The sequence below is a fragment of the Engystomops pustulosus genome, chromosome 6 (assembly GCF_040894005.1).
Source record: "Engystomops pustulosus chromosome 6, aEngPut4.maternal, whole genome shotgun sequence".
NCBI classification, from domain to species: Eukaryota; Metazoa; Chordata; class Amphibia; order Anura; family Leptodactylidae; genus Engystomops; species Engystomops pustulosus.
In genome coordinates this window covers 105,888,328-105,907,098 of record NC_092416.1, presented here as the reverse complement: position 1 = coordinate 105,907,098, position 18,771 = coordinate 105,888,328, and the positions used below count along the sequence as shown (strand labels likewise).

At 41.1% G+C, this 18,771-nt stretch overlaps 36 non-coding genes and 7 pseudogenes across 36 annotated transcripts; all 43 read right to left on the bottom strand.

The window, feature by feature from the left end:
- Window positions 1-3,591: 3,591 nt before the first annotated feature.
- LOC140066634 (small nucleolar SNORD12/SNORD106) lies at window positions 3,592-3,678 on the bottom strand. The gene has a single exon (XR_011848472.1). It is a non-coding gene; the product is annotated as a small nucleolar SNORD12/SNORD106 (small nucleolar RNA).
- Window positions 3,679-3,813: 135 nt separating this feature from the next.
- On the bottom strand, window positions 3,814-3,909 carry LOC140066659 (small nucleolar SNORD12/SNORD106; annotated as a pseudogene).
- A 639-nt stretch (window positions 3,910-4,548) lies between these two features.
- Window positions 4,549-4,637, bottom strand: LOC140066638 (small nucleolar SNORD12/SNORD106). Its single transcript, XR_011848476.1, has one exon. It is a non-coding gene; the product is annotated as a small nucleolar SNORD12/SNORD106 (small nucleolar RNA).
- A 163-nt stretch (window positions 4,638-4,800) lies between these two features.
- Window positions 4,801-4,887, bottom strand: LOC140066623 (small nucleolar SNORD12/SNORD106). Its single transcript, XR_011848462.1, has one exon. It is a non-coding gene; the product is annotated as a small nucleolar SNORD12/SNORD106 (small nucleolar RNA).
- A 394-nt stretch (window positions 4,888-5,281) lies between these two features.
- LOC140066616 (small nucleolar SNORD12/SNORD106) lies at window positions 5,282-5,368 on the bottom strand. The gene has a single exon (XR_011848455.1). It is a non-coding gene; the product is annotated as a small nucleolar SNORD12/SNORD106 (small nucleolar RNA).
- A 135-nt stretch (window positions 5,369-5,503) lies between these two features.
- Window positions 5,504-5,599, bottom strand: LOC140066658 (small nucleolar SNORD12/SNORD106; annotated as a pseudogene).
- Window positions 5,600-5,758: 159 nt separating this feature from the next.
- LOC140066633 (small nucleolar SNORD12/SNORD106) lies at window positions 5,759-5,847 on the bottom strand. Its single transcript, XR_011848471.1, has one exon. It is a non-coding gene; the product is annotated as a small nucleolar SNORD12/SNORD106 (small nucleolar RNA).
- A 163-nt stretch (window positions 5,848-6,010) lies between these two features.
- LOC140066646 (small nucleolar SNORD12/SNORD106) lies at window positions 6,011-6,098 on the bottom strand. The gene has a single exon (XR_011848484.1). It is a non-coding gene; the product is annotated as a small nucleolar SNORD12/SNORD106 (small nucleolar RNA).
- Window positions 6,099-6,487: 389 nt separating this feature from the next.
- Window positions 6,488-6,574, bottom strand: LOC140066614 (small nucleolar SNORD12/SNORD106). Its single transcript, XR_011848453.1, has one exon. It is a non-coding gene; the product is annotated as a small nucleolar SNORD12/SNORD106 (small nucleolar RNA).
- Window positions 6,575-6,966: 392 nt separating this feature from the next.
- On the bottom strand, window positions 6,967-7,055 carry LOC140066645 (small nucleolar SNORD12/SNORD106). The gene has a single exon (XR_011848483.1). It is a non-coding gene; the product is annotated as a small nucleolar SNORD12/SNORD106 (small nucleolar RNA).
- A 158-nt stretch (window positions 7,056-7,213) lies between these two features.
- On the bottom strand, window positions 7,214-7,300 carry LOC140066622 (small nucleolar SNORD12/SNORD106). The gene has a single exon (XR_011848461.1). It is a non-coding gene; the product is annotated as a small nucleolar SNORD12/SNORD106 (small nucleolar RNA).
- A 163-nt stretch (window positions 7,301-7,463) lies between these two features.
- Window positions 7,464-7,546, bottom strand: LOC140066639 (small nucleolar SNORD12/SNORD106). Its single transcript, XR_011848477.1, has one exon. It is a non-coding gene; the product is annotated as a small nucleolar SNORD12/SNORD106 (small nucleolar RNA).
- A 159-nt stretch (window positions 7,547-7,705) lies between these two features.
- On the bottom strand, window positions 7,706-7,788 carry LOC140066637 (small nucleolar SNORD12/SNORD106). The gene has a single exon (XR_011848475.1). It is a non-coding gene; the product is annotated as a small nucleolar SNORD12/SNORD106 (small nucleolar RNA).
- A 166-nt stretch (window positions 7,789-7,954) lies between these two features.
- On the bottom strand, window positions 7,955-8,041 carry LOC140066621 (small nucleolar SNORD12/SNORD106). Its single transcript, XR_011848460.1, has one exon. It is a non-coding gene; the product is annotated as a small nucleolar SNORD12/SNORD106 (small nucleolar RNA).
- A 136-nt stretch (window positions 8,042-8,177) lies between these two features.
- On the bottom strand, window positions 8,178-8,274 carry LOC140066652 (small nucleolar SNORD12/SNORD106; annotated as a pseudogene).
- A 159-nt stretch (window positions 8,275-8,433) lies between these two features.
- LOC140066632 (small nucleolar SNORD12/SNORD106) lies at window positions 8,434-8,522 on the bottom strand. Its single transcript, XR_011848470.1, has one exon. It is a non-coding gene; the product is annotated as a small nucleolar SNORD12/SNORD106 (small nucleolar RNA).
- Window positions 8,523-8,685: 163 nt separating this feature from the next.
- LOC140066636 (small nucleolar SNORD12/SNORD106) lies at window positions 8,686-8,768 on the bottom strand. The gene has a single exon (XR_011848474.1). It is a non-coding gene; the product is annotated as a small nucleolar SNORD12/SNORD106 (small nucleolar RNA).
- Window positions 8,769-8,934: 166 nt separating this feature from the next.
- Window positions 8,935-9,021, bottom strand: LOC140066620 (small nucleolar SNORD12/SNORD106). Its single transcript, XR_011848459.1, has one exon. It is a non-coding gene; the product is annotated as a small nucleolar SNORD12/SNORD106 (small nucleolar RNA).
- Window positions 9,022-9,157: 136 nt separating this feature from the next.
- LOC140066651 (small nucleolar SNORD12/SNORD106) lies at window positions 9,158-9,254 on the bottom strand (annotated as a pseudogene).
- A 159-nt stretch (window positions 9,255-9,413) lies between these two features.
- On the bottom strand, window positions 9,414-9,502 carry LOC140066630 (small nucleolar SNORD12/SNORD106). The gene has a single exon (XR_011848468.1). It is a non-coding gene; the product is annotated as a small nucleolar SNORD12/SNORD106 (small nucleolar RNA).
- Window positions 9,503-9,651: 149 nt separating this feature from the next.
- On the bottom strand, window positions 9,652-9,735 carry LOC140066657 (small nucleolar SNORD12/SNORD106). Its single transcript, XR_011848489.1, has one exon. It is a non-coding gene; the product is annotated as a small nucleolar SNORD12/SNORD106 (small nucleolar RNA).
- A 166-nt stretch (window positions 9,736-9,901) lies between these two features.
- Window positions 9,902-9,985, bottom strand: LOC140066644 (small nucleolar SNORD12/SNORD106). Its single transcript, XR_011848482.1, has one exon. It is a non-coding gene; the product is annotated as a small nucleolar SNORD12/SNORD106 (small nucleolar RNA).
- Window positions 9,986-10,147: 162 nt separating this feature from the next.
- On the bottom strand, window positions 10,148-10,234 carry LOC140066613 (small nucleolar SNORD12/SNORD106). Its single transcript, XR_011848452.1, has one exon. It is a non-coding gene; the product is annotated as a small nucleolar SNORD12/SNORD106 (small nucleolar RNA).
- Window positions 10,235-11,089: 855 nt separating this feature from the next.
- LOC140066626 (small nucleolar SNORD12/SNORD106) lies at window positions 11,090-11,176 on the bottom strand. The gene has a single exon (XR_011848464.1). It is a non-coding gene; the product is annotated as a small nucleolar SNORD12/SNORD106 (small nucleolar RNA).
- Window positions 11,177-11,312: 136 nt separating this feature from the next.
- LOC140066650 (small nucleolar SNORD12/SNORD106) lies at window positions 11,313-11,409 on the bottom strand (annotated as a pseudogene).
- A 159-nt stretch (window positions 11,410-11,568) lies between these two features.
- LOC140066629 (small nucleolar SNORD12/SNORD106) lies at window positions 11,569-11,657 on the bottom strand. The gene has a single exon (XR_011848467.1). It is a non-coding gene; the product is annotated as a small nucleolar SNORD12/SNORD106 (small nucleolar RNA).
- Window positions 11,658-11,806: 149 nt separating this feature from the next.
- Window positions 11,807-11,890, bottom strand: LOC140066656 (small nucleolar SNORD12/SNORD106). The gene has a single exon (XR_011848488.1). It is a non-coding gene; the product is annotated as a small nucleolar SNORD12/SNORD106 (small nucleolar RNA).
- A 166-nt stretch (window positions 11,891-12,056) lies between these two features.
- LOC140066643 (small nucleolar SNORD12/SNORD106) lies at window positions 12,057-12,140 on the bottom strand. The gene has a single exon (XR_011848481.1). It is a non-coding gene; the product is annotated as a small nucleolar SNORD12/SNORD106 (small nucleolar RNA).
- A 162-nt stretch (window positions 12,141-12,302) lies between these two features.
- Window positions 12,303-12,389, bottom strand: LOC140066612 (small nucleolar SNORD12/SNORD106). The gene has a single exon (XR_011848451.1). It is a non-coding gene; the product is annotated as a small nucleolar SNORD12/SNORD106 (small nucleolar RNA).
- A 624-nt stretch (window positions 12,390-13,013) lies between these two features.
- On the bottom strand, window positions 13,014-13,100 carry LOC140066625 (small nucleolar SNORD12/SNORD106). Its single transcript, XR_011848463.1, has one exon. It is a non-coding gene; the product is annotated as a small nucleolar SNORD12/SNORD106 (small nucleolar RNA).
- Window positions 13,101-13,236: 136 nt separating this feature from the next.
- On the bottom strand, window positions 13,237-13,333 carry LOC140066649 (small nucleolar SNORD12/SNORD106; annotated as a pseudogene).
- Window positions 13,334-13,492: 159 nt separating this feature from the next.
- LOC140066628 (small nucleolar SNORD12/SNORD106) lies at window positions 13,493-13,581 on the bottom strand. The gene has a single exon (XR_011848466.1). It is a non-coding gene; the product is annotated as a small nucleolar SNORD12/SNORD106 (small nucleolar RNA).
- A 149-nt stretch (window positions 13,582-13,730) lies between these two features.
- LOC140066655 (small nucleolar SNORD12/SNORD106) lies at window positions 13,731-13,814 on the bottom strand. The gene has a single exon (XR_011848487.1). It is a non-coding gene; the product is annotated as a small nucleolar SNORD12/SNORD106 (small nucleolar RNA).
- Window positions 13,815-13,980: 166 nt separating this feature from the next.
- On the bottom strand, window positions 13,981-14,064 carry LOC140066641 (small nucleolar SNORD12/SNORD106). Its single transcript, XR_011848479.1, has one exon. It is a non-coding gene; the product is annotated as a small nucleolar SNORD12/SNORD106 (small nucleolar RNA).
- Window positions 14,065-14,688: 624 nt separating this feature from the next.
- On the bottom strand, window positions 14,689-14,774 carry LOC140066640 (small nucleolar SNORD12/SNORD106). The gene has a single exon (XR_011848478.1). It is a non-coding gene; the product is annotated as a small nucleolar SNORD12/SNORD106 (small nucleolar RNA).
- A 386-nt stretch (window positions 14,775-15,160) lies between these two features.
- Window positions 15,161-15,243, bottom strand: LOC140066635 (small nucleolar SNORD12/SNORD106). The gene has a single exon (XR_011848473.1). It is a non-coding gene; the product is annotated as a small nucleolar SNORD12/SNORD106 (small nucleolar RNA).
- A 166-nt stretch (window positions 15,244-15,409) lies between these two features.
- Window positions 15,410-15,496, bottom strand: LOC140066618 (small nucleolar SNORD12/SNORD106). The gene has a single exon (XR_011848457.1). It is a non-coding gene; the product is annotated as a small nucleolar SNORD12/SNORD106 (small nucleolar RNA).
- A 367-nt stretch (window positions 15,497-15,863) lies between these two features.
- On the bottom strand, window positions 15,864-15,960 carry LOC140066648 (small nucleolar SNORD12/SNORD106; annotated as a pseudogene).
- A 409-nt stretch (window positions 15,961-16,369) lies between these two features.
- Window positions 16,370-16,458, bottom strand: LOC140066627 (small nucleolar SNORD12/SNORD106). Its single transcript, XR_011848465.1, has one exon. It is a non-coding gene; the product is annotated as a small nucleolar SNORD12/SNORD106 (small nucleolar RNA).
- A 163-nt stretch (window positions 16,459-16,621) lies between these two features.
- On the bottom strand, window positions 16,622-16,710 carry LOC140066647 (small nucleolar SNORD12/SNORD106). The gene has a single exon (XR_011848485.1). It is a non-coding gene; the product is annotated as a small nucleolar SNORD12/SNORD106 (small nucleolar RNA).
- Window positions 16,711-17,098: 388 nt separating this feature from the next.
- On the bottom strand, window positions 17,099-17,185 carry LOC140066611 (small nucleolar SNORD12/SNORD106). The gene has a single exon (XR_011848450.1). It is a non-coding gene; the product is annotated as a small nucleolar SNORD12/SNORD106 (small nucleolar RNA).
- Window positions 17,186-17,344: 159 nt separating this feature from the next.
- Window positions 17,345-17,433, bottom strand: LOC140066617 (small nucleolar SNORD12/SNORD106). The gene has a single exon (XR_011848456.1). It is a non-coding gene; the product is annotated as a small nucleolar SNORD12/SNORD106 (small nucleolar RNA).
- Window positions 17,434-17,596: 163 nt separating this feature from the next.
- Window positions 17,597-17,682, bottom strand: LOC140066610 (small nucleolar SNORD12/SNORD106). Its single transcript, XR_011848449.1, has one exon. It is a non-coding gene; the product is annotated as a small nucleolar SNORD12/SNORD106 (small nucleolar RNA).
- Between the last annotated feature and the right edge of the window lie 1,089 nt (window positions 17,683-18,771).

Genomic DNA, 18,771 nt, shown 5'->3' with positions numbered 1-18,771 from the left:
CTGCACAGTTAGTTAAGAAGGTGGTGTATGGGAAAAGGGGGGTCTCTGACCATTCACCTTTAGTCATAACACTAGAAAAAGATAAATCACGAAGTTCTAGGGGTATTAGGATATCTCCTTTTTGGTTAAATTTATTAGGGAAACAGGATCAGTTTGTGAATGAAATAAACAGGTTTTTTAGTTCCAATAAGGGCACAGCCACGGAGGAAATGATATGGGACACAGCTAAGGCCTTTATGAGAGGAGAATATAAATCCCAGGTGTGCTACTATAAAAAGAAGGAAAACAAGGTGATGCGGGAGTTGGAAGCACAGGCAGAAAGATTGGAAAACTCATTTATTAATAACCCCTCTGATGAGAACAGACGGGCTTGGGAAGAGGCCCAATTGTGTTATACGGACCTGACTAAATTACAGGCGGATCGAAGGGTTTCTGCACAGGCCAGAAGAGGGTATCTGGAAGCTAATGTATCGGGTAAGATGTTGGCTAAATTAGTCAAAGCAGATAAGGAAAAAGAACTTATTACCATCCTTGAAAGATCTGATGGGAGTATGACGGATGACCCAGTTCAGATCCTAGAGCATTTTATAAAATACTATGAAGAATTGTATACCTCAAAAAGTACTAATTCACGAGCGGATTTGGAGAGTTATTTCGGGGATACTATAATTCCCAAGATCTAAGAGATAGGGAAAGATTTATTGGACCAGGAAATATCGCGATCGGAAGTGCTGGGGGTGTTATCGCGAGCAGCGGGGGGCAGTGCACCAGGGCTGGATGGGATCCCGTTTGAATTTTATATGTTATATAAGGATGAATTGTTGGACCACTTGATTGAGATTTGGAATCATTCTCTTCAAAGTGGATCCCTCCCTCCATCTATGAGGGAGGCATTGATAGTCTTAATTAAAAAACCAGATAAAGATAAGCGAAAAGTGGACTCATATCGTCCCATCTCGTTAATAAATGTTGATAACAAACTGCTTGCCAAGGTGCTGGCAGAAAGACTTAAAAAAATAATTGTAGAGATTATTCATCCGGACCAAAAAGGTTTTATGCCTGGAGGCTCGACATTTGATAATATAAGGAGGTTATTTTTAAATATGCAGATGGAACCATCTGGCCCTGGTCATAGGTCCCTGTTGTTTTTGGATGCCTCCCGAGCTTTTGACACCCTCGAATGGTCCTTTCTCTGGTATACACTGGAGAAAATGGGCTGTGGAGCCCAATTTATCTCATGGGTAAAACTTTTGTATGAGGAGCCATTGGCACGGGTCTTAGTAAATGGGGAAATTTCAAGGCCATTTAGGCTTGGAAGAGGTTCCAGACAGGGATGCCCGTTATCCCCTCTCCTATTCGCTATTGCTATGGAACCATTGGCTTGCAAGATCAGACAGAATCAAAGTGTTGTAGGCTTTAGACTGGGGGATACCCAAGAAAAAAATTTCCTTGTACGCGGACGACGTTCTTCTTTACCTGGGAACCCATGGTTCAATCGATAAAGTATTCGGGATTTTTGAGGAGTATGGGCGATTCTCTGGCCTGGGCATAAACTGGCATAAATCCGCCTGGCTTCCCATTGACCATCCAGGTTCCTTTGCTCCAAAGAATGTAGTAAATATCAGTAAGGGGGAAAGTACCAGGTACTTAGGGATTAATATTTCAGAGGACATTACGGAATTTATAGATAAAAACATTATCCCAATTATAGGTGAGTTTAGGAAAAAAGTTCAGTTGTGGAAAAAGTTACCGATTAACATGCTAGGGAGAATTGCTCTCATTAATATGATACTACTTCCGAAGTTACTCTATGTTTTATCAGCATCTCCAATAATAGTTCCAGATAAGATTTTTAAAATCATAGAAAGTTTGTTTGCAGAGCTGGCTTGGAGGGGGAAGCAACCACGCCTAAAGATGGAAAGAATGACGTTGCCCATAGGAAAAGGGGGATTTGGAATTCCGGATATGCGAGCCCATTATATAATAGCTCAAGCTAAATATCTGTCTACATGGGATTCCAATCCCCATAGTCTTGTGGGTAAAAAGACCCATTCTAACCTCAATTATGATATCTGGGAAATTCTAGAGGCGGAACACTGGGAAGTATCTAAAAGGGGTCCCCCTAAATATACCTTCCAATTAATGCTTCAAGTCTGGAGGGAGCTCCAGAAGATAACAAATATGAAGGGGTATAACCAGTATACTCCTATGTGGGAAAATAGGAAATGGCGGGTTCCGGTGGTTAATTATACAAAATGGATAGACAAAGGTATTAAATACATGTATCAGATTTTCGATAATGGACGGTTAAAAACTTTTAACAGTATACAAGAGCAATTTGGGTTAGATGAGTCATGTCTTTATACATACCTACAAATTCTCCACTGGTGGCAAACAGTGGAGAAGTCGCAAAAAGTTATGCAGCCACTTCCACCATTATTGATAGCGATGCAGACAATGATGGGGACCAAGTTTAAGAGTAAAAATTTACTCCGGTTCTGGCCAATACCCGAAAAAAGAGACAACAAAAAAAGAATCACGCATAAGTGGACAGAAGTAGTGGGGGAACTGAGTGAATCTCAATGGAACATAATTATGGGGGATGTAAATAAGTTATTCAAGATACCGGCTCAGCGGTTATCCCATATATTTATACTACATAGACTCTATTTCACCCCTAAAATACTATCTAAGTTCGGTCCAAAGGTGTATAGTTGCAACAAGTGTGGTATGCGAGAAACCGATGACATTCATATTTTGTGGTTTTGCACACAGACACATAAATTCTGGGGCTCCGTTATTGATGAAATTAATAAATACATGGAGGTAGATTTACCATTTTCTTTCCACGGGTGCATTCTGGGCCTTTTGGAAAATGTAACATTACATAACAAGGCATATGTCATAAAGAAATTGTTATCCTTGGCAAGATTTAGTGTTATTAAAAAATGGATGTCAAAAGACCCCCCCAATGTTATGTTATGGAAAAGAGTGGTTAATAACACGATTCTGGCAGAGGCTCAAATGAAATTGAAGGGAAGTAAAAGAGGATATGAAAGGTTTAAGTTCTCATGGCAATCTTGGATCAATCAAAACTTTAGTAGGGAGGAATGTGCAATATTAAGATGAGACATACGCTTATGGGGATAGTGGTACAGTGGGGAGAGAGAGGGAGGAGAGAAGACACAGAAATCTTTATTTGTTTATTTAAATTTTTTTTTTTTTTTTTTTTTTTTTTTTTTGGGGGGGGTGGGGATGGGGGGGGGGGCTAAGGAATTGTTATGTTATATATGGTAAAATATGCCATCACATTTGATATATGTTTATAAGGTAATCTCCTGAGAAACTGTTTGATTCATGTACGGTTTAAATTATATAGTTAAAATCGTAAAACACTGTTTGACTGTTTCAATATGGAAGGTCTGGATGTGACAACTCATTAATGATGGCTAAGTCACTATGTTGTTCCTAAGGGAAAGAGAAAAGACAGAAAATAATTTTTGTATGAATTGATACTATGGATATATTGTGCAAACCAATAAAATTCTTTTTAAAAAAAAAAAAAAACACCAAATCTCATGGGAGGGCAAGATTGAAAGATCAGACAAGACTGGCTAGAGTAGCGCATGTCACCAGTGTCGATATGACGGGTAAAAAATTGTCATCACATTAACCATTAGACTAATGATTTCCATAAGCACAGTGCTACAGCATCAAAAACGTACCTGTTTATGTCGAGAAAATTCCCTCATTCTTCAGATGTATCCTCAGAGCTGCAAATAAACCGGAAACCATTAATGTGTGAAGGTATGCAAACACCAAATCTCATGGGAGGGCAAGACTGGCTAGAGTAGCGCATGTCACCAGTGTCGATATGACGGGGAAAAAATTGTCATCACATTGACCATTTGACTAATGATTTCCGCAAGCACAGTGCTGCAGCATCAAACACTTACCTGTTTATGTCGAGAAAATTCCCAAATGCTTCAGATGTATCCTCAGAGCTGCAAATAAACCGGAAACCATTACTTACTGAAGGTATGCAAACACCAAATCTCAAGGGAGGGCAAGGTTGAAAGATCAGCTATGACTGGTTAGAGTAGCGCATGCCACCAGTGTCGATATGACGGGGAAAAAATTGTTGTCACATTAACCATTTGACTAATGATTACCGCAAGCACAGTGCTGCAGCATCAAACACTTACCTGTTTATGTCGAGAAAATTCCCTCATTCTTCAGATGTATCCTCAGAGCTGCAAATAAACCGGAAAACATTATTGTGTGAAGGTATGCAAACACCAAATCTCATGGGAGGGCAAGACTGGCTAGAATAGCGCATGGCACCAGTGTCGATATGACGGGGAAAAAATGGTCATCACATTAACCATTTGACTAATGATATCCGCAAGCACAGTGCTGCAGCATCAAACACTTACCTGTTTATGTCGAGAAAATTCCCAAATGCTTCAGATGTATCCTCAGAGCTGCAAATAAACCGGAAACCATTACTTACTGAAGGTATGCAAACACCAAATCTCAAGGGAGGGCAAGGTTGAAAGATCAGATATGACTGGCTAGAGTAGCGCATGTCACCAGTGTCGATATGACGGGGAAAAAATTGTCATCACATTAACCATTTGACTAATGATTTCCGCAAGCACAGTGCTGCAGCATCAAACACTTACCTGTTTATGTCGAGAAAATTCCCTCATTCTTCAGATGTATCCTCAGAGCTGCACATAAACCAGAAACCATTACTGTGTGAAGGTATGCAAACACCAAATCTCAAAGGTGGGCAAGGTTGAAAAATCAGACAAGACTGGCTAGAGTAGCTCATGTCACCAGTGTCGATATGACGGGGAAAAAATTGTCGTCACATTAACCATTTGACTAATGATTTCCGCAAGCACAGTGCTGCAGCATCAAACACTTACCTGTTTATGTCGAGAAAATTCCCTCATTCTTCAGATGTATCCTCAGAGCTTCAAATAAACCGGAAAACATTATTGTGTGAAGGTATGCAAACACCAAATCTCATGGGAGGGCAAGACTGGCTAGAGTAGCGCATGGCACCAGTGTCGATATGACGGGGAAAAAATTGTCATCACATTGACCATTTGACTAATGATTTTCGCAAGCACAGTGCTGCAGCATCAAACACTTACCCGTTTATGTCGATAAAATTGCCTCATTCTTCAGATGTATCCTCAGAGCTGCAAATAAACCAAAAAACCATTATTGTGTGAAGGTATGCAAACACCAAATCTCATGGGAGGGCAAGATTGAAAGATCAGACAAGACTGGCTAGAGTAGCGCATGTCACCAGTGTCGATATGACGGGGAAAAAATTGTCATCACATTGACCATTTGACTAATGATTTCCGCAAGCACAGTGCTGCAGCATCAAACACTTACCCATTGATGTCAAGAAAATTCCCAAATGCTTCAGATGTATCCTCAGAGCTGCAAATAAACCAGAAAACATTATTGTGTGAAGGTATGCAAACACCAAATCTCATGGGAGGGCAAGACTGGCTAGAGTAGCGCATGTCACCAGTGTCGATATGACGGGGAAAAAATTGTCATCACATTGACCATTTGACTAATGATTTTCGCAAGCACAGTGCTGCAGCATCAAACACTTACCTGTTTATGTCGAGAAAATTCCCAAATGCTTCAGATGTATCCTCAGAGCTGCAAATAAACCAGAAACCATTACTGTGTGAAGGTATGCAAACACCAAATTTAATAGGAGGGCAAGGTTGAAAGATCAGACAAGACTGGCTAGAGTAGCGCATGTCACCAGTGTCGATATGACGGGGAAAAAATTGTCATCACATTAACCATTTGACTAATGATTTCCGCAAGCACAGTGCTGCAGCATCAAACACTTACCTGTTTATGTCGAGAAAATTCCCAAATGCTTCAGATGTATCCTCAGAGCTGCAAATAAACCGGAAACCATTACTTACTGAAGGTATGCAAACACCAAATCTCAAGGGAGGGCAAGGTTGAAAGATCAGTTAGGACTGGCTAGAGTAGCGCATGTCACCAGTGTCGATATGACGGGGAAAAAATTGTCATCACAACCATTTGACTAATGATTTCCATAAGCACAGTGCTGCAGCATCAAACACTTACCTGTTTATGTCGAGAAAATTCCCTCATTCTTCAGATGTATCCTCAGAGCTGCAAATAAACCGGAAAACATTATTGTGTGAAGGTATGCAAACACCAAATCTCATGGGTGGGCAAGACTGGCTAGAATAGCGCATGGCACCAGTGTCGATATGACGGGGAAAAAATGGTCATCACATTAACCATTTGACTAATGATATCCGCAAGCACAGTGCTGCAGCATCAAACACTTACCTGTTTATGTCGAGAAAATTCCCTCATTCTTCAGATGTATCCTCAGAGCTGCAAATAAACCGGAAACCATTACTTACTGAAGGTATGCAAACACCAAATCTTATGGGAGGGCAAGATTGAAAGATCAGACAAGACTGGCTAGAGTAGCGCATGTCACCAGTGTCGATATGACGGGGAAAAAATTGTCATCACATTAACCATTTGACTAATTATTTCTGCAAGCACAGTGCTGCAGCATCAAACACTTACCCATTGATGTCAAGAAAATTCCCAAATGCTTCAGATGTATCCTCAGAGCTGCAAATAAACCGGAAAACATTATTGTGTGAAGGTATGCAAACACAAATCTCAAGGGAGGGCAAGACTGGCTAGAGTAGTGCTTGTCACCAGTGTCGATATGACGGGGAAAAAATTGTCAATCCATTGACCACTTGACTAATCATTTCCGTAAGCACAGTGCTGCAGCATCAAACACTTACCCATTGATGTCAAGAAAATTCCCAAATGCTTCAGATGTATCCTCAGAGCTGCAAATAAACCGGAAACCATTACTTACTGAAGGTATGCAAACACCAAATCTCAAGGGAGGGCAAGGTTGAAAGATCAGTTAGGACTGGCTAGAGTAGCGCATGTCACCAGTGTCGATATGACGGGGAAAAAAATTGTCATCACAACCATTTGACTAATGATTTCCATAAGCACAGTGCTGCAGCATCAAACACTTACCTGTTTATGTCGAGAAAATTCCCTCATTCTTCAGATGTATCCTCAGAGCTGCAAATAAACCGGAAAACATTATTGTGTGAAGGTATGCAAACACCAAATCTCATCGGTGGGCAAGGTTGAAAAATCAGACAAGACTGGCTAGAGTAGCTCATGTCACCAGTGTCGATATGACGGGGAAAAAATTGTCGTCACATTAACCATTTGACTAATGATTTCCATAAGCACAGTGCTGCAGCATCAAACACTTACCTGTTTATGTCGAGAAAATTGCCTCATTCTTCAGATGTATCCTCAGAGCTGCAAATAAACCAAAAAACCATTATTGTGTGAAGGTATGCAAACACCAAATTTAATAGGAGGGCAAGGTTGAAAGATCAGACAAGACTGGCTAGAGTAGCGCATGTCACCAGTGTCGATATGACGGGGAAAAAATTGTCATCGCATTAACCATTTGACTAATGATTTCCGTATGCTGCAGCATCAAACACTTACCTGCTTATGTCGAGAAAATTCCCTCATTCTTCAGATGTATCCTCAGAGCTGGAAATAAACCAGAAACCATTATTGTGTGAATGTATGCAAACACCAAATCTCATGGGAGGGCAAGGTTGAAAGATCAGACAAGACTGGCTAGAGTAGCGCATGTCACCAGTGTCGATATGACGGGGAAAAAATTGTCGTCACATTAACCATTTGACTAATGATTTCCGCAAGAACAGTGCTGCAGCATCAAACACTTACCCGTTTATGTCGATAAAATTCCCTCATTCTTCAGATGTATCCTCAGAGCTGCACATAAACCAGAAACCATTACTGTGTGAAGGTATTCAAACACCAAATCTCAAAGGTGGGCAAGGTTGAAAAATCAGACAAGACTGGCTAGAGTAGCTCATGTCACCAGTGTCGATATGACGGGGAAAAAATTGTCGTCACATTAACCATTTGACTAATGATTTCCGCAAGAACAGTGCTACAGCATCAAACACTTACCCGTTTATGTCGATAAATTTGCCTCATTCTTCAGATGTATCCTCAGAGCTGCAAATAAACCAAAAAACCATTATTGTGTGAAGGTATGCAAACACCAAATCTCATGGGAGGGCAAGACTGGCTAGAGTAGCGTATGTCACCAGTGTCGATATGACGGGGAAAAAAATTGTCATCACATTGACCATTTGACTAATGATTTTCGCAAGCACAGTGCTGCAGCATCAAACACTTACCTGTTTATGTCGAGAAAATTCCCAAATGCTTCAGATGTATCCTCAGAGCTGCAAATAAACCAGAAACCATTACTGTGTGAAGGTATGCAAACACCAAATTTAATAGGAGGGCAAGGTTGAAAGATCAGACAAGACTGGCTAGAGTAGCGCATGTCACCAGTGTCGATATGACGGGGAAAAAATTGTCATCACATTAACCATTTGACTAATGATTTCCATAAGCACAGTGCTACAGCATCAAAAACGTACCTGTTTATGTCGAGAAAATTCCCTCATTCTTTAGATGTATCCTCAGAGCTGCAAATAAACCGGAAACCATTATTGTGTGAAGGTATGCAAACACCAAATCTCATGGGAGGGCAAGGTTGAAAGATCAGACAAGACTGGCTAGAGTAGCGCATGTCACCAGTGTCGATATGACGGGGAAAAAATTGTCGTCACATTAACCATTTGACTAATGATTTCCGCAAGAACAGTGCTGCAGCATCAAACACTTACCCGTTTATGTCGATAAAATTCCCTCATTCTTCAGATGTATCCTCAGAGCTGCACATAAACCAGAAACCATTACTGTGTGAAGGTATTCAAACACCAAATCTCAAAGGTGGGCAAGGTTGAAAAATCAGACAAGACTGGCTAGAGTAGCTCATGTCACCAGTGTCGATATGACGGGGAAAAAATTGTCGTCACATTAACCATTTGACTAATGATTTCCGCAAGAACAGTGCTACAGCATCAAACACTTACCCGTTTATGTCGATAAATTTGCCTCATTCTTCAGATGTATCCTCAGAGCTGCAAATAAACCAAAAAACCATTATTGTGTGAAGGTATGCAAACACCAAATCTCATGGGAGGGCAAGACTGGCTAGAGTAGCGTATGTCACCAGTGTCGATATGACGGGGAAAAAAATTGTCATCACATTGACCATTTGACTAATGATTTTCGCAAGCACAGTGCTGCAGCATCAAACACTTACCTGTTTATGTCGAGAAAATTCCCAAATGCTTCAGATGTATCCTCAGAGCTGCAAATAAACCAGAAACCATTACTGTGTGAAGGTATGCAAACACCAAATTTAATAGGAGGGCAAGGTTGAAAGATCAGACAAGACTGGCTAGAGTAGCGCATGTCACCAGTGTCGATATGACGGGGAAAAAATTGTCATCACATTAACCATTTGACTAATGATTTCCATAAGCACAGTGCTACAGCATCAAAAACGTACCTGTTTATGTCGAGAAAATTCCCTCATTCTTTAGATGTATCCTCAGAGCTGCAAATAAACCGGAAACCATTATTGTGTGAAGGTATGCAAACACCAAATCTCATGGGAGGGCAAGACTGGCTAGAGTAGCGCATGTCACCAGTGTCGATATGACGGGGAAAAAAATTGTCATCACATTAACCATTTGACTAATGATTTCCGCAAGCACAGTGCTGCAGCATCAAACACTTACCTGTTTATGTCGAGAAAATTCCCAAATGCTTCAGATGTATCCTCAGAGCTGCAAATAAACCGGAAACCATTACTTACTGAAGGTATGCAAACACCAAATCTCAAGGGAGGGCAAGGTTGAAAGATCAGTTAGGACTGGCTAGAGTAGCGCATGTCACCAGTGTCGATATGACGGGGAAAAAAATTGTCATCACATTGACCATTTGACTAATGATTTCCGCAAGCACAGTGCTGCAGCATCAAACACTTACCTGTTTATGTCGAGAAAATTCCCTCATTCTTCAGATGTATCCTCAGAGCTGCAAATAAACCGGAAACCATTACTTACTGAAGGTATGCAAACACCAAATCTCATGGGAGGGCAAGATTGAAAGATCAGACAAGACTGGCTAGAGTAGCGCATGTCACCAGTGTCGATATGACGGGGAAAAAATTGTCATCACATTAACCATTTGACTAATTATTTCTGCAAGCACAGTGCTGCAGCATCAAACACTTACCCATTGATGTCAAGAAAATTCCCAAATGCTTCAGATGAATCCTCAGAGCTGCAAATAAACCGGAAAACATTATTGTGTGAAGGTATGCAAACACCAAATCTCAAGGGAGGGCAAGACTGGCTAGAGTAGTGCTTGTCACCAGTGTCGATATGACGGGGAAAAAATTGTCAATCCATTGACCACTTGACTAATGATTTCCGCAAGCACAGTGCTGCAGCATCAAACACTTACCTGTTTATGTCGAGAAAATTCCCAAATGCTTCAGATGTATCCTCAGAGCTGCACATAAACCAGAAACCATTATTGTGTGAAGGTATGCAAACACCAAATCTCATGGGAGGGCAAGACTGGCTAGAGTAGCTCATGTCACCAGTGTCGATATGACGGGGAAAAAATTGTCGTCACATTAACCATTTGACTAATGATTTCCGCAAGAACAGTGCTGCAGCATCAAACACTTACCTGTTTATGTCGAGAAAATTCCCTCATTCTTCAGATGTATCCTCAGAGCTGCAAATAAACCGGAAAACATTATTGTGTGAAGGTATGCAAACACCAAATCTCATGGGAGGGCAAGACTGGCTAGAGTAGCGCATGGCACCAGTGTCGATATGACGGGGAAAAAATTGTCATCACATTAACCATTTGACTAATGATTTCCGCAAGAACAGTGCTGCAGCATCAAACACTTACCTGTTTATGTCGAGAAAATTCCCTCATTCTTCAGATGTATCCTCAGAGCTGCAAATAAACCGGAAAACATTATTGTGTGAAGGTATGCAAACACCAAATCTCATGGGAGGGCAAGATTGAAAGATCAGACAAGACTGGCTAGAGTAGCGCATGTCACCAGTGTCGATATGACGGGGAAAAAATTGTCGTCACATTAACCATTTGACTAATGATTTCCGCAAGAACAGTGCTACAGCATCAAACACTTACCCGTTTATGTCGATAAAATTGCCTCATTCTTCAGATGTATCCTCAGAGCTGCAAATAAACCAAAAAACCATTATTGTGTGAAGGTATGCAAACACCAAATCTCATGGGAGGGCAAGACTGGCTAGAGTAGCGTATGTCACCAGTGTCGATATGACGGGGAAAAAAATTGTCATCACATTGACCATTTGACTAATGATTTTCGCAAGCACAGTGCTGCAGCATCAAACACTTACCTGTTTATGTCGAGAAAATTCCCAAATGCTTCAGATGTATCCTCAGAGCTGCAAATAAACCAGAAACCATTACTGTGTGAAGGTATGCAAACACCAAATTTAATAGGAGGGCAAGGTTGAAAGATCAGACAAGACTGGCTAGAGTAGCGCATGTCACCAGTGTCGATATGACGGGGAAAAAATTGTCATCACATTAACCATTTGACTAATGATTTCCATAAGCACAGTGCTACAGCATCAAAAACGTACCTGTTTATGTCGAGAAAATTCCCTCATTCTTTAGATGTATCCTCAGAGCTGCAAATAAACCGGAAACCATTATTGTGTGAAGGTATGCAAACACCAAATCTCATGGGAGGGCAAGACTGGCTAGAGTAGCGCATGTCACCAGTGTCGATATGACGGGGAAAAAAATTGTCATCACATTAACCATTTGACTAATGATTTCCGCAAGCACAGTGCTGCAGCATCAAACACTTACCTGTTTATGTCGAGAAAATTCCCAAATGCTTCAGATGTATCCTCAGAGCTGCAAATAAACCGGAAACCATTACTTACTGAAGGTATGCAAACACCAAATCTCAAGGGAGGGCAAGGTTGAAAGATCAGTTAGGACTGGCTAGAGTAGCGCATGTCACCAGTGTCGATATGACGGGGAAAAAAATTGTCATCACATTGACCATTTGACTAATGATTTCCGCAAGCACAGTGCTGCAGCATCAAACACTTACCTGTTTATGTCGAGAAAATTCCCTCATTCTTCAGATGTATCCTCAGAGCTGCAAATAAACCGGAAACCATTACTTACTGAAGGTATGCAAACACCAAATCTCATGGGAGGGCAAGATTGAAAGATCAGACAAGACTGGCTAGAGTAGCGCATGTCACCAGTGTCGATATGACGGGGAAAAAATTGTCATCACATTAACCATTTGACTAATTATTTCTGCAAGCACAGTGCTGCAGCATCAAACACTTACCCATTGATGTCAAGAAAATTCCCAAATGCTTCAGATGAATCCTCAGAGCTGCAAATAAACCGGAAAACATTATTGTGTGAAGGTATGCAAACACCAAATCTCAAGGGAGGGCAAGACTGGCTAGAGTAGTGCTTGTCACCAGTGTCGATATGACGGGGAAAAAATTGTCAATCCATTGACCACTTGACTAATGATTTCCGCAAGCACAGTGCTGCAGCATCAAACACTTACCTGTTTATGTCGAGAAAATTCCCAAATGCTTCAGATGTATCCTCAGAGCTGCACATAAACCAGAAACCATTATTGTGTGAAGGTATGCAAACACCAAATCTCATGGGAGGGCAAGACTGGCTAGAGTAGCTCATGTCACCAGTGTCGATATGACGGGGAAAAAATTGTCGTCACATTAACCATTTGACTAATGATTTCCGCAAGAACAGTGCTGCAGCATCAAACACTTACCTGTTTATGTCGAGAAAATTCCCTCATTCTTCAGATGTATCCTCAGAGCTGCAAATAAACCGGAAAACATTATTGTGTGAAGGTATGCAAACACCAAATCTCATGGGAGGGCAAGATTGAAAGATCAGACAAGACTGGCTAGAGTAGCGCATGTCACCAGTGTCGATATGACGGGGAAAAAATTGTCGTCACATTAACCATTTGACTAATGATTTCCGCAAGAACAGTGCTACAGCATCAAACACTTACCCGTTTATGTCGATAAAATTGCCTCATTCTTCAGATGTATCCTCAGAGCTGCAAATAAACCAAAAAACCATTATTGTGTGAAGGTATGCAAACACCAAATCTCATGGGAGGGCAAGACTGGCTAGAGTAGCGTATGTCACCAGTGTCGATATGACGGGGAAAAAAATTGTCATCACATTGACCATTTGACTAATGATTTTCGCAAGCACAGTGCTGCAGCATCAAACACTTACCTGTTTATGTCGAGAAAATTCCCAAATGCTTCAGATGTATCCTCAGAGCTGCAAATAAACCAGAAACCATTACTGTGTGAAGGTATGCAAACACCAAATTTAATAGGAGGGCAAGGTTGAAAGATCAGACAAGACTGGCTAGAGTAGCGCATGTCACCAGTGTCGATATGACGGGGAAAAAATTGTCATCACATTAACCATTTGACTAATGATTTCCATAAGCACAGTGCTACAGCATCAAAAACGTACCTGTTTATGTCGAGAAAATTCCCTCATTCTTTAGATGTATCCTCAGAGCTGCAAATAAACCGGAAACCATTATTGTGTGAAGGTATGCAAACACCAAATCTCATGGGAGGGCAAGACTGGCTAGAGTAGCGCATGTCACCAGTGTCGATATGACGGGGAAAAAAATTGTCATCACATTAACCATTTGACTAATGATTTCCGCAAGCACAGTGCTGCAGCATCAAACACTTACCTGTTTATGTCGAGAAAATTCCCAAATGCTTCAGATGTATCCTCAGAGCTGCAAATAAACCGGAAACCATTACTTACTGAAGGTATGCAAACACCAAATCTCAAGGGAGGGCAAGGTTGAAAGATCAGTTAGGACTGGCTAGAGTAGCGCATGTCACCAGTGTCGATATGACGGGGAAAAAAATTGTCATCACATTGACCATTTGACTAATGATTTCCGCAAGCACAGTGCTGCAGCATCAAACACTTACCTGTTTATGTCGAGAAAATTCCCTCATTCTTCAGATGTATCCTCAGAGCTGCAAATAAACCGGAAAACATTATTGTGTGAAGGTATGCAAACACCAAATCTCATGGGAGGGCAAGACTGGCTAGAGTAGCGCATGGCACAAGTGTCGATATGACGGGGAAAAAATTGTCATCACATTGACCATTTGACTAATGATTTCCGCAAGAACAGTGCTGCAGCATCAAACACTTACCTGTTTATGTCGAGAAAATTCCCTCATTCTTCAGATGTATCCTCAGAGCTGCAAATAAACCGGAAAACATTATTGTGTGAAGGTATGCAAACACCAAATCTCATGGGAGGGCAAGACTGGCTAGAGTAGCGCATGGCACAAGTGTCGATATGACGGGGAAAAAATTGTCATCACATTAACCATTTGACTAATGATTTCCGCAAGAACAGTGCTGCAGCATCAAACACTTACCTGTTTATGTCGAGAAAATTCCCTCATTCTTCAGATGTATCCTCAGAGCTGCAAATAAACCGGAAAACATTATTGTGTGAAGGTATGCAAACACCAAATCTCATGGGAGGGCAAGATTGAAAGATCAGACAAGACTGGCTAGAGTAGCGCATGTCACCAGTGTCGATATGACGGGAAAAAATTGTCATCACATTGACCATTTGACTAATGATTTCCGCAAGCACAGTGCTGCAGCATCAAACACTTACCCATTGATGTCAAGAAAATTCCCAAATGCTTCATATGTATCCTCAGAAATGCAAATAAACCAGAAAACATTATTGTGTGAAGGTATGCAAACACCAAATCTCATGGGAGGGCAAGACTGGCTAGAGTAGCGCATGTCACCAGTGTCGATATGACGGGGAAAAAATTGTCATCACATTAACCATTTGACTAATGATTTCCGTATGCTGCAGCATCAAACACTTACCTGCTTATGTCGAGAAAATTCCCTCATTCTTCAGATGTATCCTCAGAGCTGGAAATAAACCAGAAACCATTATTGTGTGAAGGTATGCAAACACCAAATCTCAAGGGAGGGCAAGGTTGAAAGATCAGACAAGACTGGCTAGAGTAGCGCATGTCACCAGTGTCGATATGACGGGGAAAAAATTGTCGTCACATTAACCATTTGACTAATGATTTCCGCAAGAACAGTGCTGCAGCATCAAACACTTACCCGTTTATGTCGATAAAATACCCTCATTCTTCAGATGTATCCTCAGAGCTGCACATAAACCAGAAACCATTACTGTGTGAAGGTATTCAAACACCAAATCTCAAAGGTGGGCAAGGTTGAAAAATCAGACAAGACTGGCTAGAGTAGCTCATGTCACCAGTGTCGATATGACGGGGAAAAAATTGTCGTCACATTAACCATTTGACTAATGATTTCCGCAAGAACAGTGCTGCAGCATCAAACACTTACCTGTTTATGTCGAGAAAATTCCCTCATTCTTCAGATGTATCCTCAGAGCTGCAAATAAACCGGAAAACATTATTGTGTGAAGGTATGCAAACACCAAATCTCATGGAAGGGCAAGACTGGCTAGAGTAGCGCATGGCACCAGTGTCGATATGACGGGGAAAAAATTGTCATCACATTAACCATTTGACTAATGATTTCCGCAAGAACAGTGCTACAGCATCAAACACTTACCCGTTTATGTCGATAAAATTGCCTCATTCTTCAGATGTATCCTCAGAGCTGCAAATAAACCAAAAAACCATTATTGTGTGAAGGTATGCAAACACCAAATCTCATGGGAGGGCAAGACTGGCTAGAGTAGCGTATGTCACCAGTGTCGATATGACGGGGAAAAAAATTGTCATCACATTGACCATTTGACTAATGATTTTCGCAAGCACAGTGCTGCAGCATCAAACACTTACCTGTTTACGTCGAGAAAATTCCCAAATGCTTCAGATGTATCCTCAGAGCTGCAAATAAACCAGAAACCATTACTGTGTGAAGGTATGCAAACACCAAATTTAATAGGAGGGCAAGGTTGAAAGATCAGACAAGACTGGCTAGAGTAGCGCATGTCACCAGTGTCAAAAACAAGGGGAAAAAAATTGTCAATCCATTGACCACTTGACTAATCATTTCCGTAAGCACAGTGCTGCAGCATCAAACACTTACCCATTGATGTCAAGAAAATTCCCAAATGCTTCAGATGTATCCTCAGAGCTGCAAATAAACCGGAAACCATTACTTACTGAAGGTATGCAAACACCAAATCTCAAGGGAGGGCAAGGTTGAAAGATCAGACAAGACTGGCTAGAGTAGCGCATGTCACCAGTGTCGATATGACGGGGAAAAAATTGTCATCACATTAACCATTTGACTAATGATTTCCGTAAGCACAGTGCTGCAGCATCAAACACTTACCTGTTTATGTCGAGAAAATTCCCTCATTCTTCAGATGTATCCTCAGAGCTGCAAATAAACCGGAAACCATTATTGTGTGAAGGTATGCAAACACCAAATCTCATGGGAGGGCAAGATTGAAAGATCAGTTAGGACTGGCTAGAGTAGCGCATGTCACCAGTGTCGATATGACGGGGAAAAAATTGTCATCACAACCATTTGACTAATGATTTCCATAAGCACAGTGCTGCAGCATCAAACACTTACCTGTTTATGTCGAGAAAATTCCCTCATTCTTCAGATGTATCCTCAGAGCTGCAAATAAACCGGAAAACATTATTGTGTGAAGGTATGCAAACACCAAATCTCATGGGAGGGCAAGACTGGCTAGAATAGCGCATGGCACCAGTGTCGATATGACGGGGAAAAAATGGTCATCACATTAACCATTTGACTAATGATATCCGCAAGCACAGTGCTGCAGCATCAAACACTTACCCGTTTATGTCGAGAAAATTCCCTCATTCTTCAGATGCATCCTCAGAGCTGCAAATAAACCGGAAACCATTACTTACTGAAGGTATGCAAACACCAAATCTCATGGGAGGGCAAGATTGAAAGATCAGACAAGACTGGCTAGAGTAGCGCATGTCACCAGTGTCGATATGACGGGGAAAAAATTGTCATCACATTAACCATTTGACTAATGATTTCCGTAAGCACAGTGCTGCAGCATCAAACACTTACCTGTTTATGTCGAGAAAATTCCCTCATTCTTCAGATGTATCCTCAGAGCTGCAAATAAACCAGAAACCATTATTGTGTGAATGTATGCAAACACCAAATCTCATGGGAGGGCAAGGTTGAAAGATCAGACAAGACTGGCTAGAGTAGCTCATGTCACCAGTGTCGATATGACGGGGAAAAAATTGTCATCACATTAACCATTTGACTAATTATTTCTGCAAGCACAGTGCTGCAGCATCAAACACGTACCCATTGATGTCAAGAAAATTCCCTCATTCTTCAGATGTATCCTCAGAGCTGCAAATAAACCGGAAACCATTACTGTGTGAGGGTATGCAAACACCAAATCTTATGGGAGGGCAAGATTGAAAGATCAGACAAGACTGGCTAGAGTAGCGCAGGTCACCAGTGTCGATATGACGGGGAAAAATTGTCATCACATTTATCAGTTGACTAATGATTTCCGCAAGCACAGTGCTGCAGCATCAAACACTTACCCATTGATGTCAAGAAAATTCCCAAATGCTTCAGATTTATCCTCAGAGCTGCAAATAAACCGGAAACCATTACTTACTGAAGGTATGCAAACACCAAATCTCAAGGGAGGGCAAGACTGGCTAGAGTAGTGCTTGTCACCAGTGTCGATATGACGGGGAAAAAATTGTCATCACATTAACCATTTGACTAATTATTTCCGTAAGCACAGTGCTGCAGCATCAAACACTTACCTGTTTATGTTGAGAAAATTCCCTCATTCTTCAGATGTAAGGGTCGGCAGGGGTGGATGTGTAATGGATAGAAAACCTTTCTATTTGGTTGATCACTCTGGATTCAAATTCTTCTCTGATGATGATGTTGTATTTTTTTCTCAAAAAGAGGGTAGGGATTATTCTTGAGGAGGCTGTAATAAATGGGATCTCCTAGTATGTTAAATTCTTCGGCCAGATAGTCTGCTCTATTTTGTATTACTACCCCTACTCCTTTGTCTGCAGAGCGGATAGTGATCTCTGAGTTAGAACTCAAGGTTTTCAGGGCATCAATCTCCCCTTCGTCAGGTTCTTACTGGGGCTCTGAAAAGATTTTATATTCCTGAAATCATTGGCTACCAGTGAGAAGAACGTCTCGATTTGATGGCCTCTTTGAGATATCGGATTAAAGGTTGATTTCTTGGTAACATTTTGGTGTGTGTAAGGGTCGGAGTTTAGTTCATCTTCAGGGGGGATTTTTCTCTATTTTTTTGGAAGTGTGGAAATATCTTTGGCGAGTTAATTTTTTTATTCAATGAATAACTGAAAATCATCTGTGATTTTATCTGGACAGAAATTCAGTCCTCTAGATAGTACTGATTTTTCATCTTGAGAAAGAAGATGCTTGGACAAATTGAAGATTTTTACTGTTTCCCTTGTGTTTGAGTTTTTGTTTATTGGGGTGCGGGGTGTCGTGTCACTAAACATTTCCTGGTTCTTTTCTCTTTTTCTCCGTTTTCTACCTCCCCTACATCCCGTGTCTCTTTTTCTTTTTCCAAGTATATCATGTAGA